This window comes from Puma concolor, chromosome A1 (genome assembly GCF_028749965.1).
Source record: "Puma concolor isolate L17-30 chromosome A1, mPumCon1.1.hap2, whole genome shotgun sequence".
NCBI lineage: Eukaryota > Metazoa > Chordata > Mammalia > Carnivora > Felidae > Puma > Puma concolor.
The window spans coordinates 181,122,237-181,139,191 of record NC_141667.1 but is presented as its reverse complement, the minus strand read 5'-3'; the positions used below and the strand labels follow the sequence as shown (position 1 = coordinate 181,139,191).

The following is a 16,955-nucleotide window of genomic DNA, read 5'->3' as shown; positions in this document are numbered from 1 at the left end:
CACAGAGAGATAGTGGCAGGTTCTAAAGAGCAGATAGCCTACAAATTATGCCACATGTAAAGTTACAATATATTGACCAATAAAAAAGCTATATTCAAATAAATTTTTTGATGTTCATTTAAACAAGAAATTTAAAAAATAACAATTACTAAAGGTACCTCTTGATAGATTATAGCTTGAAGTCATATTTTAAAATAGCTGTGCTCCATGAATGCTATGTGTCAAGCATTATTCTAAACATTCAAATACATTAGTTAGTATATAATTTGGAAAACTCTTTACCTAATTACTGTCAACAACGACAATTTTCTTGCATCTCGGTGAAAAACAGTCCTCACCTATCAAATTGAATCATATTTACCGCCCATATTTCTTAAGAGAATGTATATGTAAAATAATTTAAGGAATGAATGAAGTATGAGGCTAGAAGCATACTTGACAAAACACCATTATTTCTCTTACTATAAGGTTCATATTAAAAATTCCTTTCAGCTTTGTAGCTTGAGGAAATAATTCCTACTTTTGTGTTTGTAAGATACAGTGAACACAGAGAAAGATCTAAGTATGCAAAAATATACTAATTTGTTTATAAGTTCTTTTTTTGTGCTTAATCCCTAAAGTAGTGATGTACTGTCATCAGAGAAATTTCTTGTATTTTAAATGTTATCATACAAAAAACTCACTCTACTCCTCTACTATAGCTAATTCTAAGTTTCTCTAAATCTTTTTATCTGAAAGGAAAATATAACAGGATTTAGAAGGGAAATGGAATAGTGCATGCAGAGAAAAAATACCTTAAAAATGTAATGCATTATTTCTCAAAATTAGCTGGCGATGTTTTAAAAATCAAACATTAAACCCATTCAGTTGCTTGCCAGTGGAGGCAGATTCTATCCAATGTGGCAGCAAAACAGACAAGTATAACCTAATTTGAGTATGAATAGAAAATCTGTTAAAATGAAGTCTATTCTGTTACCAAAGTTCCTCTGGTATTCTGGAATGTTATAAAGTCTAATGAATAAGATTATTTTCCTGTACATAAAAAAAAATCAAAATGAGCCCTGATATTGCTAAAATGTCAGTAAGTACTATAAGTCACCTATAGGGATAAAAAAATTTGTTTCATTTACATTTGAAACTTTTAAAGGATGATAGCCATAGTTATTCTTCACTGAAATGCATTCTTTATAAGACTTTGCTCTTTTGGACTAAACCCAAGGATATTGGTAATAAGACAGATTCATGCAGTCCAAGAACAGGTTACAAAAACTTTAGTACAGTCATATTCTAAATATCAATATAATATGAAAGAGTAACATACATTTAATGAGCAAGTAAATAAAAAAATCCCTTATTTGTATTTTTTGTCAATAAACAAAACAGCCTGAAATCCTTTCTTCCACATTTTTAGTCATGTAATGGGTATAGTTAAATTGAATAAAAAGTTGGTACAAATTAATTACCTACCTCTCTCAAGGTTCCTTACACTTAAGCAAATATATGTTTTTCCAATAAACCTTTAAACAGTGTCCTGGCCTGATTTTAGAATCCATATATTTAACAAGTGAAATACTCTTTAATCTCCATAGTTCTATATTTTCCTTCACTTTAATGGATAAGTATTGCTAAGGGATGTTGTAAATATTCAAATTACCCTATAGCCTGGCATATTATCCATTTTGCAGCACCTCATAATGTTCTGGTTGTGTTTAGTGTCATCATCATGACATAAAAGAAAAACCATAGTAAGAGGGGATTTGCCATCATTAATTAATAACCAAGTATATGGGGGAAATATGCAATACAACTGATCCTTAGCTGTGTTTATTTTTTTTAATGTTTTATTATTTATTTTTGAAAGTGAGAGAGAGCACGAGCAGGGGAGGGGTAGAGAGAGAGAGGGAGACACATAATCTGAAGCAGGCTCCAGGCTCTGAGCTGTCAGCACAGCGCCTGACATGGGGCTCAAACTTGAGAACACGAGATCATGACCTAAGCCAAAGTCGGACACTCAACCAACTGAGCCACCCAGGTGCCCCATTAGCTGTGCTTATTTTAACTTTTATAAGTTAGTTACAGTATAATATATTTCATTGTCTAGGTTGCAGAGATTATGTGGATCTATATTGAACAAAACTCTTTTAATAACAGACCAGTCACTATGCTGATACAGTTTGCCTTCATTTCTTCTTGCTTTTGCCCGAAAAAGGAAAACAAAACAAAACTCTGATGTACACTTAATATAAGACAAAATTTTTTAAAAAACAAAATTGACTAGATTGAGTTTCTCTGTGATCTTATTCATTTATGGTCAGAATAATATAGTTCACCTTTCATAGGAAGAACATTCACACACATCTCATAAAACTGTGTTATAGTAAAGTAAGTTCAGGTCTTCATGAGATCAGTCTTTTAACATTTCTTTTCTTATAGATGATCTATTTTGAGGGTTAAGCATTTGAAAATGTTCAAATTTAATATTTCATCCCCTAGAAATCATGATAAAATATTTTAATGTCCTGTAACGATGCCTGTAAGTACTAGATGCCTTCCTAGCCTTCACTGCTTACCTCACACAATGTAAAGAGGAACAGTAACTCTCCAATCTTCAGATCACCAGGGGGTAAAGCAGGCAAACTTCTCACTTGTTTTCTTGTCTGATTGAGGTGTAATTTGCTTATAACAAATGTAAGTAAACAGCTCATTAAGCAACCACCAACCTGATCAAGTTATAGAACATTCTGATCACCCAGAACACAGCCTTTTAATCACTTTCCAATCAATCCTCTTCTCTGACCCCTCAAGAGAACCACTGTTCTGAATTCTACCACCATAGCTTAACATTGCCTGTCCTGGAGTTATGAATATATGGTCTGTGAGAATACCTGCTCTTTTTTATATATTTTCTTTCATTTTTATTACAATGTACCATTCAACTCTATGGATATACCACAGTCTGTTTCAAACACCTCTCATTTCAAACCATTGAAATGTTGTGAATATTGATTTCAGGGGCAAAGCAGAATGTTTGTAAGACAAGGAGGAGGTTTGGTTGATAGCAGATGCTATGGTTGCCCCATTGTTTACCAGGGACTGAGGGGGATAAATAATTTTTGGTTTTTGTCTAAAGGAAGCAAATGCCTAACATACATCTGGAGAAAAGATTGGCTGCCTGAGGAAAATTTAGTCTTATATCTAATATGTGACTCTTAGATTTTAAAAATTACTAATAATTTTATGTAATAGCTTTACATGATATATTGATTAATTAACAGTACTTTTATGTGTTTGATCAAGGAAAATGCTTTTTTGGCTATTCTTCTTTGATCCTTTAAAGTATGTATAAGATAACTTTCCAACTCTTGCCTCTTTTGTTTACAATGACCTATAAATTAAAAATATCTCCAGACATAAAATTGGGACTGACTGATTAACCTACGCACATTATTAAGCAATTGCAGAAAAGTATTTTGGATCGTAGAATACATTCTGCACAAAATAGTGTATTAAAAGCCTAATTTTAGTAAGTAAATTAATGGCATTGACAACATACCACTGGTTTATTCTAGGAAGATTGCCTGGTATTTTGCTTCTGCTATAATGTGTCTTAAGGATGTATTATTGTCTCTTAAATTGTATAGGCTTTTAGAAACACCATAATGAAGATATGCCTCTCTCATATGTGTATTTATTGATATTATGAAGGAAGGCATTATGATCTAAACAAATATCTATATACTTTATAAAATCTATGAGCCATATTAGGATAAATTAAACAAATATTTAAGTAAAAATAATGATGCAAAAATTTCAGAACAGCCTAGAAGTGTACTGGAGTCTAATATATTTTCAATCATTGTGGGGTTTTTTTAATCAGCATTTTAGCCATTTATATTGAATGTAATTTTCTAGTCTCCAATAAAAAGGGCTATGTTTATTCAAATACATAGTAAGACATAAGAGATCTATTGTGGAGAAGAAATCATTCCTTTTTTTCCTTTCTTTCTTTATTTTTTTATTTAGAGAGAGAAAGAGAATGAGTGTGAGCAGGGGAGAGGGGCAGAAGGAGAGGGAGGCAGGGAGAGAGAGAGAGAGAGAGAGAGAGAGAGAGAGAGAGAGAGAATCTTAGCAGGCTCCACACTCAGCACAGAGCCAGGCACAGGGCTTGATCCCATGACCCTGGTATCATGACCTGACCTAAAACCAGGAGTTGGATGCTCAACCAAATAAGCTACCCTGGTGCCCATAAGAAATAATTTCTATCTCATGTAAAGTACAAGGTTGTTGGAACAGCAAGTTGTTTCTATTTGTAAGAAAGACATATTCCTCAACATCACAGTCCTGAAAGGTATCTGATGAGTATTAATAGTACACCATTTACACTATAGGTACTATGCCTTGTGATAATATTAAAAAAAAAAACATGAGTATACCCTTAAAATTATTTTATGAACATATAGAGTGTAGAATATATATACATATATGGCTATATTGTGTTTATCATTGCTCATTAATTCTTTCAGCAAATATTTATTAAGCACATATTATATGCTAGACTCTATTCTAGGCACTGGAAATACAACAGTGAGAAAGCAATAGACCAAACACAAATAAATATGTGTGTTAAGTAGTGATATGAATTATGGAACAAATTTTTTGAACAAAATCAGAGACATAGGAAGAGGCTGGGGTGAGGGGATGTTTTTTCTTTCCAGACGGTAGTGAAGAAGGCCTCCTGAATAAGTGATTTGTAAGCAATGAACTTGAAGACAGTATGTGAGCAAGCATATATCCAGGAAATAGTTATCCAGGTAGATGGTGTGACAAGTTCAAAGTCTCTGTGGCAGAAACAAGTTTGACATACTTAGGGACAGCAAGAGGTGGAATGAACAAAGTGGAAGATTGAGACTAAAAATAATGAGTGAGGGGAACAGTGAGAGGAAATGAAAAATTATCAGACATCTCAGTGCAAAAGGTGAGTAGGTTATTATACATGGGTTCTGAAATTTAAGGGACAAGTCTGTACTGCAAATCAAAAGTTGACATTCATTATCATAGATAGAATTGAAATTAAAAGTCTTGAAAATGGATAAGATCACCAAAGAAGGAAAACTAGAAAGCAGATGCCCAATAAATGAATCATGGTTCAGAGATAAACTAAAAAATGGAGAGGATTAAAGCTGAAGGTGTGAAAGACACACAATAGGGACTGAAGCTTAGCTAGAGAATGAGCAACCCCTCAAACCCACGGCCTGAAAGGAATCAAGCCAGAAAAATAAGTACCTTAAGTATGTCTCCCCCCCACTCCAATCTCCCCCTATTTCATTCCATGAGTTGATCCCAATAGGAAACCAGAAAGCAGGCAGCTCAGATGAAGCAGCCCACAGAGGCTAATCTTCTGTGACAGATCAAGGAGAAACAAGAGAATAATGAATCTGTAGGGGGAAAGAGAGAGTATTATCTCACACATATGGCATGAAGAGTAAGTTGTATTTAACCAGTTGGCGATGATTCTAGAAAGTATAGTGGGGGAGAGAAAGGACAAGGAAATTGAAGAAATGCACAAGAAAGCCATAATAGTAATGCAGTATGCACTCTGGGAAAGAAAGTAGGGAAAAGGGGAGAGAGATAGTTCAACAAAGTAGGAACAATAGATTTTAGGTACTGGGATAGTTGAAGAATAGCTGGAGTCAGATTACTATACAAAGTTATGGAACAAGTTTAGGAAAGAAAGGAGGTGGTGATAAGAGAGAATGGCACCCATCCTAGCTAAGGTCTATTGTATGATCATGCAACTATGTGGCTGAGGCAAACTGGAGAACAAAATAATTAGAGGAATTATTATAAAAATCATAGTATATAATTATACTACAATACACTTATATAATGATATATATTATTATAATGGTATATGATAATAACAATATGTATCATTATATAACTATACTATAATAAAATTATATTTCAATTCTAAGACCATGAAATTTCCAAGCTAGGAGAACTCAAAGTACTGAAATTTTCAGCCATGTGAAAAGTGGAATTACAATGAATTAGGGAGTTATATTAGAATGAGTCAATTGTTTGGGGCTCCTAGGTGTCTCAATTGGTTGAGCCACTGACTTTGGCTCAGGTCATGATCTCGCAGTTTGTGAGTTTGAGCCCCGCATTGGGCTCTGTGCTGACAGCTCAGAGCCTAGAGCCTGCTTCAGATTCTGTGTCTCCCTCTCTTTCTGCCTTTCCCCCACTCATGCTCTGCCTCTCTCGCAGACACACAAATAAACATTAAAAAAAAAGAGAGAGAGAGAGAGAATGAGCCACTTGTCAACATCTTTGTGAAAAAAAAAAAAAGTTTTGTGTCAATTAGTACAAAAAGGTGATGTGAGAATAATAGGAGAAACAAAGCCTAGAGATTGTGCTGCAGATGGAGTGATTCCAGAGACTATGGGTGAAAGTTTTTGTGGAGTTCATGAGTGGACTGTGAGGTGGAATATGCGATTTAGAGACTGAAAGGGGGTAACACACTTGGGTTTGGGACACCTTATGGTGAATGACACAAGACAAAGATTTAGATCTGGGCAGGTTTAGTGCAAATTATGTCAGCCATTTTGTTGAGGTGAGGCTACGAGCCTGGGTATGGAGAGAGAGAGAGAGAGAGAGAGAGAGAGAACTTCATCTTGTCAAGAACCTGAAATGATCTTTACTCTTTCTCATGTTAATGTGGAAGCCAAGAGTAGTGGTATATAATTAAGAAGTAGCTAATTATTTACCTCTTTATTCATACTTGTTTGTATGTATTCCTATAACTCTTTTTGTAATTATTTCATATAAGCAAAAGGAAGAAAATAAATAGTGTCAAACTGTCAGACTAGAAGATGCTGTATTATTTGGGGTTTTATTTTGAATGTTTTGCTTAGGAATATTTGCTACATCAGAAATATTTTTCACTATTTAGTGACTTTTTTATATATGATATTTTTGAATAATAATTAAATATCAGAACAATCTGGCACCTACTGCTAATGTGATTGTCTTTGAAAAGAAAGGCAAGTCAGGAATAGACAGATTTCTTGTGGGCAGAAATTAATAGCAAGGAATCTCTGTTAACAGTGGTGGCCTTGGGGAAGTAATGCAAGCTCTCTGTCTCCTTGATATTCTGGGTCCTGAACAGACACTTTTAATTTTCTTAGAATAAGCCTAGGGAAAACCTAAGAGCAATGAAGTCCTGTCATGGACCAGGATAGCTCACCAAGATCTTATCTGTCAGCAGCCATATCCATCCTCAAGAATGGATGCCTAGACATTGAGAACATATACTCTGGGAACATGAACAGGAATTTGGGAATATAGACTATGTAACCTGCTTTGGAAGCAATGGAAGATAAGATTGCAGTGGGGTGGGTAGTTGATCCCAGGTCCATTTATGATAACAAAAACAATCAGTATTTTTCTAATTTTGATGTATTATTTTTGGATTGTGTAGGTTGACGAAAAAAGATTTGGATAAACTAGTCTAGAAGCCATTCTGCATCTGGCTACTCGCTCCTGATTCTCTGTTCCTATTAGGTATTTTTTTGAGGGAGAGGTGTGAAGAGGAAGGAGTGTTTGGAACACCACTGATTGGACTTCTGTCTATCTGTCCATGTAGGCTTGGAACAGATGACTGTTGCATTTATAAATTTGTTCTGTTATTGTTCTTTTTCTTTCTCTCTAATTGCACCCCAAGCAAAAATGTACTGTGGTCTATTTGCTAGGAAAATAATTTTAGTAGCTGCAGAATCTCAGTGTCTCTTCCAATCTTGCTCAAACATCTTGGGGTAATAAGTACGTTGACAAAAGAAGGAAACATGATTAGATTTGATTCTATGTCTTTTATTATACAATTAATATTTTTTATATTACCCAAGTTGACTTTTATTTACAGTTTTTTTTTTTAACATTTATTCATTTTTGAGAGACAGAGAGAGACAGAGCATAAGCAGGGGAGGGGCAGAGAGAGACACAGAATCAGAAGCATGCTCCAGGCTCTGAGCTGTCAGCACAGAGCCCAACCCAGAGACTGAACCCACAAACCATGAAATCATGACCTGAGCCAAAGTGAGATGCTAACCTGACTGAGCCACGCAGGTGCCCCATATGACACACACTTTTAACAAAAATTACCCAAAACGTATAGGCCTAAATTATATAATGCTCATTAACATTGGTTTGAAATGATGTAAATAGGCAGATTCACATAATGATGAAACCTGCAGTTTCCTTAAATTCATAATATGATGTAGATACATTTTATTTCAAAATGATTATTCTCTTTCATAATTAAATAAGAAAGGTTTGTTTTGAAAAGCTATATTATGAAAAATATGATATAACAAATCATTTATTTTGATTAAAATGGCCTATTATATAGAACATTAAAGATAAAATTTGATTTGATATATGCACCCTCATTTTGAAAAGTCTATTGTGGGTTGTCGGGGGAGAGAGGGAAGATGGCGGCGTAGGAGGACGCTGGGCTCACTGCGCGTCCTGTCCTGCTGATCACTTAGATTCCACCTACACCTGCCTAAATAACCCAGAAAACCACCAGAGGATTAGCAGAACAGAGTCGCCGGAGCCAAGCGCAGACGAGAGGCCCAAGGAAGAGGGTAGGAAGGGCTGCGAGGTGGTGCGCGCTCCACAGACTGGCGGGAGGGAGCCGGGGCGGAGGGGCGGCTCGCCAGCCACAGAGCCCCCGAGTCTGGCTTGCAAAAAGCAGAGGGGCCTGACGGACTGTGTTCCGACAGCAAGCGCGACTTAGCGTCTGGGAGGTCATAAGTTAACAGCTCTGCTCAGAAAGCGGGAAGGCTGGAGGACAAAGGGAAGGAGAGCTGCTGAGCCCCCGGACGACAGAGCTCAGTTTGGTGGGGAACAAAGGCGCTCGCCAGCGCCATCTCCCCCGCCCATCCCCAGCCAAAATCCCAAAGAGAACCAGTTCCTGCCAGGGAACTTGCTCGATCCGCGCAAACACCCAACTCTGCGCTTCTGCGGAGCCAAACCTCCGGCAGCGGATCTGACTCCCTCCTGCTGCCACAGGGCCCCTCCTGAAGTGGATCACCTAAGGAGAAGAAAGCTAAGCCTGCCCCTCCTGCCCCGTGCACCTTGCCTACCCACCCCAGCTAAGACGCCAGATCCCCAGCATCACAAGCCTGGCAGTGTGCAAGTAGCCCAGACAGGCCACCCCACCCCACAGTGAATCCCGCCCCTAGGAGAGGGGAAGAGAAGGCACCCACCAGTCTGACTGTGGCCCCAGCGGTGGGCTGGGGGCAGACATCAGGTCTGACTGCAGCTCCGCCCACCAACTCCAGTTATACACCACAGCACAGGGGAAGTGCCCTGCAGGTCCTCACCACGCCAGGGACTATCCAAAATGACCAAGCGGAAGAATTCCCCTCAGAAGAATCTCCAGGAAATAACAACAGCTAATGAGCTGATCAAAAAGGATTTAAATAATATAACAGAAAGTGAATTTAGAATAATAGTCATAAAATTAATCGCTGGGCTTGAAAACAGTATAGCTGACAGCAGAGAATCTCTTGCTACAGAGATCAAGGGACTAAGGAACAGTCACGAGGAGCTGAAAAACGCTTTAAACGAAATGCATAACAAAATGGAAACCACCAAGGCTCGGATTGAAGAGGCAGAGGAGAGAATAGGTGAACTAGAAGATAAAGTTATGGAAAAAGAGGAAGCTGAGAAAAAGAGAGATAAAAAAATCCAGGAGTATGAGGGGAAAATTAGAGAACTAAGTGATACACTAAAAAGAAATAATATACGCATAATTGGTATCCCAGAGGAGGAAGAGAGGGAAAGGTGCTGAAGGGGTACTTGAAGAAATAATAGCTGAGAACTTCCCTGAACTGGGGAAGGAAAAAGGCATTGAAATCCAAGAGGCACAGAGAACTCCCTTCAGACGTAACCTGAATCGATCTTCTGCACAACATATCATAGTGAAACTGGCAAAATACAAGGATAAAGAGAAAATTCTGAAAGCAGCAAGGGGTAAACGTGCCCTCACATATAAAGGGAGACCTATAAGACTCGTGACTGATCTCTCTTTTGAAACTTGGCAGGCCAGAAAGAATTGGCACGAGATTTTCAGTGTGCTAGACAGAAAAAATATGCAGCCGAGAATCCTTTATCCAGCAAGTCTGTCATTTAGAATAGAAGGAGAGATAAAGGTCTTCCCAAACAAACAAAAACTGAAGGAATTAGTCAGCACTAAACCAGCCCTACAAGAGATCCTAAGGGGGACCCTGTGAGACAAAGTACCAGAGACATCACTACAAGCATAAAACATACAGACATCACAATGACTCTAAACCCATACCTTTCTATAATAACACTGAATGTAAATGGATTAAATGCGCCAACCAAAAGACATAGGGTATCAGAATGGATAAAAAAACAAGACCCATCTATTGGCTGTCTACAAGAGACTCATTTTAGACCTGAGGACACCTTTAGATTGAGAGTGAGGGGATGGAGAACTATTTATCATGCTACTGGAAGCCAAAAGAAAGCTGGAGTAGCCATACTTCTATCAGACAAACTAGACTTTAAATTAAAGGCTGTAACAAGAGATGAAGAAGGACATTATATAATAGTGACAGGGTCTATCCATCAGGAAGAGCTAACAATTATAAATGTCTATGCGCCGAATACCGGAGCGCCCAAATATATAAAACAATTACTCATAAACATAAGCAACCTTATTGAGAAGAATGTGGTAATTGCAGGGGACTTTAACACCCCACTTACAGAAATGGATAGATCATCTAGACACACGGTCAATAAAGAAACAAGGGCCCTGAATGAGACATTGGATCAGATGGACTTGACAGATCTATTTAGAACTCTGCATCCCAAAGCAACAGAATATACTTTCTTCTCGAGTGCACATGGAACATTCTCCAAGATAGATCATATACTGGGTCACAAAACAGCCCTTCATAAGTTTACAAGAATTGAAATCATACCATGCATACTTTCAGACCACAATGCTATGAAGCTTGAAATCAACCACAGAAAAAAGTCTGGAAACCTCCAAAAGCATGGAGGTTAAAGAACACCCTACTAACGAATGAGTGGGTCAACCAGGCAATTAGAGAAGAAATTAAAAAATAGATGGAAACAAACGAAAATGAAAATACAACAATCCAAACGCTTTGGGACGCAGCGAAGGCAGTCCTGAGAGGAAAATACATTGCAATCCAGGCCTATCTCAAGAAACAAGAAAAATCCCAAATACAAAATCTAACAGCACACCTAAAGGAAATAGAAGCAGAACAGCAAAGGCAGCCTAAACCCAGCAGAAGAAGAGAAATAATAAAGATCAGAGCAGAAATAAACAATAGAGAATCTAAAAAAACTGTAGAGCAGATCAACGAAACCAAGAGTTGGTTTTTTGAAAAAATAAACAAAATTGACAAACCTCTAGCCAGGCTTCTCAAAAAGAAAAGGGAGATGACCCAAATAGATAAAATCATGAATGAAAATGGAATGATTACAACCAATCCCTCAGAGATACAAACAATTATCAGGGAATACTATGAAAAATTATATGCCAACAAATTGGACAACCTGGAAGAAATGGACAAATTCCTGAACACCCACACTCTTCCAAAACTCAATCAGGAGGAAATAGAAAGCTTGAACAGACCCATCACCAGCGAAGAAATTGAATCGGTTAACAAAAATCTCCCAACAAATAAGAGTCCAGGACCAGATGGCTTCCCAGGGGAGTTCTACCAGATGTTTAAAGCAGAGATAATACCTATCCTTCTCAAGCTATTCCAAGAAATAGAAAGGGAAGGAAAACTTCCAGACTCATTCTATGAAGCCAGTATTACTTTGATTCCTAAACCAGAGACCCAGTAAAAAAAGAGAACTACAGGCCAATATCCCTGATGAATATGGATGCAAAAATTCTCAATAAGATACTAGCAAATCGAATTCAACGGCATATAAAAAGAATTATTCACCATGATCAAGTGGGATTCATTCCTGGGATGCAGGGCTGGTTCAACATTCGCAAATCAATCAACGTGATACATCACATTAACAAAAAAAAAAGAGAAGAACCATATGATCCTGTCAATCGATGCAGAAAAGGCCTTTGACAAAATCCAGCACCCTTTCTTAATAAAAACCCTTGAGAAAGTCGGGATAGAAGGAACATACTTAAAGATCATAAAAGCCATTTATGAAAAGCCCACAGCTAACATCATCCTCAACGGGGAAAAACTGAGAGCTTTTTCCCTGAGATCAGGAACACGACAGGGATGCCCACTCTCACCACTGTTGTTTAACATAGTGCTGGAAGTTCTAGCATCAGCAATCAGACAACAAAAGGAAATCAAAGGCATCAAAATTGGCAAAGATGAAGTCAAGCTTTCGCTTTTTGCAGACGACATATTATACATGGAAAATCCGATAGACTCCACCAAAAGTCTGCTAGAACTGATACATGAATTCAGCAAAGTTGCAGGATACAAAATCAATGTACAGAAATCAGTTGCATTCTTATACACTAACAATGAAGCAACAGAAAGACAAATAAAGAAACTGATCCCATTCACAATTGCACCAAGAAGCATAAAATACCTAGGAATAAATCTAACCAAAGATGTAAAGGATCTGTATGCTGAAAACTATAGAAAGCTTATGAAGGTAATTGAAGAAGATTTAAAGAAATGGAAAGACATTCCCTGCTCATGGATTGGAAGAATAAATATTGTCAAAATGTCAATACTACCCAAAGCTATCTACACATTCAATGCAATCCCAATCAAAATTGCACCAGCATTCTTCTCGAAACTAGAACAAGCAATCCTAAAATTCATATGGAACCACAAAAGGCCCCGAATAGCCAAAGGAATTTTGAAGAAGAAGACCAAAGCAGGAGGCATCACAATCCCAGACTTTAGCCTCTACTACAAAGCTGTCATCATCAAGACAGCATGGTATTGGCACAAAAACAGACACATAGACCAATGGAATAGAATAGAAACCCCAGAACTAGACCCACAAGCGTATGGCCAACTCATCTTTGACAAAGCAGGAAAGAACATCCAATGGAAAAAAGACAGTCTCTTTAACAAATGGTGCTGGGAGAACTGGACAGCAACATGCAGAAGGTTGAAACTAGACCACTTTCTCACACCATTCACAAAAATAAACTCAAAATGGATAAAGGACCTGAACGTGAGACAGGAAACCATCCAAACCTTAGAGGAGAAAGCAGGAAAAGACCTCTCTGACCTCAGCCGTAGCAATCTCTTACTCGACACATCCCCAAAGGCAAGGGAATTAAAAGCAAAAGTGAATTACTGGGACCTTATGAAGATAAAAAGCTTCTGCACAGCAAAGGAAACAACCAACAAAACTAAAAGGCAACCAACGGAATGGGAAAAGATATTTGCAAATGACATATCAGACAAAGGGCTAGTATCCAAAATCTATAAAGAGCTCACCAAACTCCACACCCGAAAAGCAAATAACCCAGTGAAGAAATGGGCAGAAAACATGAATAGACACTTGTCTAAAGAAGACATCCGGATGGCCAACAGGCACATGAAAAGATGTTCAGCGTCGCTCCTTCTCAGGGAAATACAAATCAAAACCACACTCAGGTATCACCTCACGCCAGTCAGAGTGGCCAAAATGAACAAATCAGGAGACTATAGATGCTGGAGAGGATGTGGAGAAACGGGAACCCTCTTGCACTGTTGGTGGGAATGCAAATTGGTGCAGCCGCTCTGGAAAGCAGTGTGGAGGTTCCTCAGAAAATTAAAAATAGACCTACCCTATGACCCAGCAATAGCACTGCTAGGAATTTATCCAAGGGACACAGGAGTACTGATGCATAGGGGCACTTGTACCCCAATGTTCATAGCAGCACTCTCAACAATAGCCAAATTATGGAAAGAGCCTAAATGTCCATCAACTGATGAATGGATAAAGAAATTGTGGTTTATATACACAATGGAATACTACGTGGCAATGAGAAAAAATGAAATATGGCCTTTTGTAGCAACGTGGATGGAACTGGAGAGTGTGATGCTAAGTGAAATAAGCCATACAGAGAAAGACAGATACCATATGGTTTCACTCTTATGTGGATCCTGAGAAACTTAACAGGAACTCATGGGGGAGGGGAAGGAAAAAAAAAAAAAAAAAAGAGGTTAGAGTGGGAGAGAGCCAAAGCATAAGAGACTGTTGAGAACTGAGAACAAACTAAGGGTTGATGGGGGGTGGGAGGGAGGAGAGGGTGGGTGATGGGTATTGAGGAGGGCACCTTTTGGGATGAGCACTGGGTGTTGAATGGAAACCAATTTGACAATAAATTTCATATATAAATAAAAAAAAAGTCTACTGTGAAGCGCTATATCTCTTGGTTTGACATTTTTCTGCACTTCAAGAAATAACAAAGGTTAGAGGCATTTTTTGTTATCACTGGGAAAAGTCATTGCTTAGTCACTGACCTTGGAAAATGCAGGAAAGATAAATAAATTTAATATAAAACGCATTTTCTAACATAAACTGAGGCAAAATCTCATTATATAAAAATTTTAATCAAATTCCGTTTAATATTTAAAAGTCATAAACACAAATTGTTAGATTTTCATGGGACTTACATGAAAATGTGCAAGTTTAGGGGCACCTGGCTCAACCAACAATCGGTTGAGTGTCAGACTCTGTACTGCAGCTCAGGTCATGATCTCACGATTGGTTTCTTTCAATTGAGCTCTGCCTTAGGCTCTGGGCTGACAGTGCAGAGCCTATGTGGAATCCTCTCTCCCTCTCTCTCTGCCCCTCCCCTGCTGTCTGTCTCTCTTTCTCTCAAAATAAATAAACATTTAAAAAAGTAAATATGTATGTTTAATGGCAACAATAAATTATTCTACCCAGCCAAACTGGTTTTTCTTGCAAATTCTTCCTTTAACCTTCATGAAAACCTGTCCCAAATTTCAGTATATATGCACATAGGTACAGACGTGGCCACTTAAGTGTTTCTCAGTATGTCCTATTCAATGCCACTGTATTCACCTTGATCCAAATTAACATATTAATATATTATGTATATGATACTATTAACGTATATTTGTGTGTGTTTATAGATAGAGGAATTGGTTCACATAATTACTGGGGCTGGCAAGTATGAAATCCATCAGGCAAGCTGGAAACTCAGGAAGATTTCTATGCTGAAGGCTTGAGGACAATTTTCTTCCTTCCTGAGAAACCTCCAATTGTACTCTTAAGGTCTTCATCCCATTGAATGGGGCTCACCTACATCCTCCAGGGTAATTTACTTAAAATGAACTGATTTTTCATCTCTGATTTTTTATCATTTCTACAAAAATCCTTCATAGCAATAAATAGACTAGTGTTCAATCAAACATCCAGACAACATACCCCAGCAAAGTCGATATTTGATATTAACCATGACTTATGCTCTATATAAATTATTATTTTAAACATACTTTCCCTAACCATCCTTAAGACTTTTATTTAGTTATACATTGCATTTTCCAGTTACTCAAAAATATTTTAAACATAGAGAAAGGAAAGGAAAGTATAGGATTATCCAAATGTAAGCTTGATAGTTGTATAAAATGTTACATTATGTAGAAGTCAGTTTTTAAGAGTTGAATTCTGCATTGAATTTCATACCCATGTATTTAGGGAAAGGTAAAAAAAATGCCTTCTAAGAGAAGATTTCAGCCTATTATAAAATATTTGACATTCACTATTAAAATCCTTAATTTCTTTTGATTTTTATTGCTCTAATTTATTGTACTATACTCATTGTAAGCCATTTATATATATATATATATAATAAAATTTGGATTTAGTTTATAAAATTAATCGAATAGAAATTAACTGCTTCTCATGTAGAAATACAATCCAAATTTCAAAGCCATCTCCACAAAATTTTTTAGGAAAGCCTTTTCTTAATCAAACAGTACCTTTATATAGAGTTCATGAAGTTCATGAAGAACACAAAGATCCAGAAACACACACTAAAATGGAATTTGTTACACACGCTAATATGGAAATTGTTATACACGTACATACACAAAGACAGACACACACATGGAATAGAAGTTATTAGAATGCTTGGCAATTGTTCTAGTTTCATTTGGCTTGAGGTGTTATAACAAAATACCATAAACTCGGTGGCTTGTGTAACTGACATTTGTTTCTCAGTTTTGGAGGCTGGAAGGTCCAAGATCAAGGTGCCAGCAAATTTGGTATCTGGTGAGAGCCCTCTTCCTGGTTTGCAGACAGCCACCTTCTTGCTATATACTCACCTTATGGAGAGAGAGAGAAAGAGAGAGGGAGAGAACAAGAGAACAAAATTCTCTCGTCTCTTCTGACAAGGGCACTAATTCCATTCTGAGGAACTTACCCTTATGAGCCCTACTAAACCTGATGATCTCCCAAAGCCCCCAGCTCCTAATACCATCACTTTGGGGATTACAGCTTCAGCATATGAATTTTGGGGAGACACATTCAGTCCATAACAGTGCTCATTCCCTGTTTGTCATTTCTCCAACCTTCTCCATGAGGTAAAAACATGTATACATTTCATGTTTTCTTTTCTGTGTTTTCAGAGAATTTTGTACCTCTCACTAATGTTAATATTTATCAAAATAAATAATTATAGAGTTTTCCACCACACTTACAATTGAATAAAGAGATGAGCCATTCCGCAACAGTCATCTTTCTATCTATGTGTCCAGCCATGGTTATCAATAGATGTGATTATCAATATATTTTACAAAATCAAATATTAAAGTATATTTCTTTGCCTTCATTACTATTTATTAACACTGCTATTTATCTTACATCCTACATTTGCGTTTTAGGTCCTTGACTATAGTAGTTTTATACAGATTCCTGATGGAAGATAG

At 37.3% G+C, this 16,955-nt stretch overlaps 1 long non-coding RNA gene across 3 annotated transcripts in view; it reads right to left on the bottom strand.

The window, feature by feature from the left end:
• Positions 1 to 16,955, bottom strand: part of LOC147584669 (uncharacterized) — a 249,630-nt gene that overhangs the window by 187,421 nt on the left and 45,254 nt on the right. Inside the window, exon 1 of one of the 3 annotated variants that reach the window (XR_015255729.1) lies at positions 2,331 to 2,736. The exons of the other annotated variants lie outside the window; for them this stretch is intronic. This is a non-coding gene — a long non-coding RNA (uncharacterized LOC147584669). Of the gene's footprint in view, positions 1 to 2,330; positions 2,737 to 16,955 lie in introns of those variants that run through there. 3 annotated transcript variants of the gene reach the window in all.